Source organism: Pseudorca crassidens, chromosome 14 (genome assembly GCF_039906515.1).
Source record: "Pseudorca crassidens isolate mPseCra1 chromosome 14, mPseCra1.hap1, whole genome shotgun sequence".
In the NCBI taxonomy this organism is placed as follows: Eukaryota; Metazoa; Chordata; class Mammalia; order Artiodactyla; family Delphinidae; genus Pseudorca; species Pseudorca crassidens.
This window is the reverse complement of record NC_090309.1, coordinates 8,023,091-8,025,448: the sequence shown is the minus strand read 5'-3', so window position 1 is coordinate 8,025,448 and position 2,358 is coordinate 8,023,091.

The window sequence follows — 2,358 nt, the reverse complement described above, 5'->3', positions numbered from 1 at the left end:
AGTTCAGTTGGGGCCTGTTATGTTTGAAATGCTTGTGTGTTTCTGAGATGCCAGGTGAAATGCCAAACAGGCAGCTGAGTATGTGAGATTAGAATTCCAAGGAGAAGTCTTAGCTTAATAGGAGTTGACAGCATATAGATAGTATCGTATATCATGAAAATGGATAATTGTGGACTTGTGTAATTCATCTAAAGTTTAAAGTGTTTAACATCCAAGTCCCCTACGTTTGGGGAATCCTCCAACTTACAAATCTTGGTGGGAGGTGGAGCCCACCTTTTGGAGGAGGCCATCAAGACGATGTGACCGCCAGTTGTCCTTCAAACTGGACCCAGGCAATCAGAGGCTCCTAACCTCCTCCCCTGTCCTTGGAATGTATGTTCTGCCCACTGTTCCTGTGCCAGGAGGCCACCAGGTCTGGCTTCACTCAAGCTTTCCCCTGTTGCCATGCAAAGCAGGCTGCTTAAGGGCATTAGAGAAGCTGAGTACCATTTATGGATACCCTTGTCCAATAGACAGTGACTGGGCAGTCACATTTTAAAGGTCATGATATGCAAGTGTAGAACAAAGAATGTTGCCCACCATCCAGCTCTACAAGGATCAAGTCATTAGCCACTGCAGTCGCTGACTGACGGTGCACCCTGAAAGGAATTCAGGACGAAAACCAGGATGAGAACATATATGCTTTGGAAAAACAGGCCCCTTAGATAGATATATCTCAGGAAGATTTTTAGAGAACCCAGATTTTTGCATCTTTGCATACATAGAAAAAGCACTAACATCATTAACTAATATATCTGTTCCTCATGACCAGCACTAACCTTTTACTGAGATGTATACTTCACTGCACCGTTTCCGCAGCCAAAATCACATATATACTGGCTTCTTCCCCTGTGTCTTGGGGAGCAGTCCCCTCTGGGCTACCAAGAGGCTGTTTCCCAGGCTATAGTCCTCACTACGTTTTCCGAATAAAACTGAAACTAACAACTCTTATGTTGTGCCTTTTTCTTTCAGTCAACATAAGATTGGGTGAAGGAACATGACACTGAAGGAGGTTCTGTCTCTCCTACAAGCTACAACCAGCAGAGTCGGTAGAAAGGAAGAATGAAACATTAAAGCAGCAGACTGAATTACTAACAGGTAAAAACCACCTTGGCCAGATGGACTAAAGTACTATCCCAGGCTTTAAGACATTTGAGTGATCAACCAGGAGGGCCTGCTGCCCCACAGGCCAGATGGGAGACCCTTGCCTAGACACACAATACCCACAGTAAGGTATGGAAACTGCAGGAGACAGCCGTTTCCCTCTCACGGTGGATCTACGTGCTATGCTGCCGAGAACACCAAGCCCCGTCCCACCTGGGAGGGGAGTTTGCAATGGGATTTGTAAAGGGACGTCCCACCAAGACGGGTGAGTTACTTTGCATCCCTGTATGAGGAGGAATGACTCATTCTCCACTGGGATGCTGATGTCCTGCTGCAAACCAGACCCATCCAGGTACTACACCTGGAACAGAACACACACCTTTGAAAAAGGGGAGAAGGTGGGAGTCCTGGTCTGGCAGATCCTGCCCCGTCCATCTCCTCACACCTGATAGTGCTTCCTCCCCCAGCCAACATGGAAGGTACACACAACTAGGTCAAGTTCCTAAAGCTGCAGCCACATTAACATCTAATTATCAGGCCACAAGTGTAATTCTTTTTGATTTATTTGATTTATTAATTTATTATTTGATTTATTTGATTTATTTTTTTTTCCACAAGTGTTAATTCTTTTTTTTTTTTTTTTTTTTTTGTGGTACACGGGCCTCCCAATGCCGTGGCCTCTCCCGTTGCGGAGCACAGGCTCCGGACGCGCAGGTTCAGCGGCCATGGCTCACAGGCCCAGCCGCTCCGCGGCATGTGGGATCTTCCCGGACCAGGGCACGAATCTGTGTCCCCTGCACCGGCAGGTGGACTCTCAACCACTGCGCCACCAGGGAAGCCCCACAAGTGTAATTCTTATAGGGGAAGACCTCCCCATACAAGTTCCTACTAAAAAAATGGTTACTACCTAGTACTTAGTTTAGGAGAACTCCAATATTTAAAAGGTAGGGTGGAGGAGAAGCAAAGTGTGTTACACGGAAGTTGAGATTCAAGAAGGGAGTGGCCAGGGACTTTCCTGGTGGCGCAGTGGTTACGAATCTGCCTGCCAATGCAGGGGACATGGGTTCGAGCCCTGGTCCGGGAAGATCCCACATGCTGTGGAGCACCTAAGCCCGTGCGCCACAACTACTGAGCCTGTGCTCTAGAGCCCGCGAGCCACAACTACTGAAGCCCGTGCGCCTAGAGCCCATGCTCCACAACAAGAGAAGCCACCAC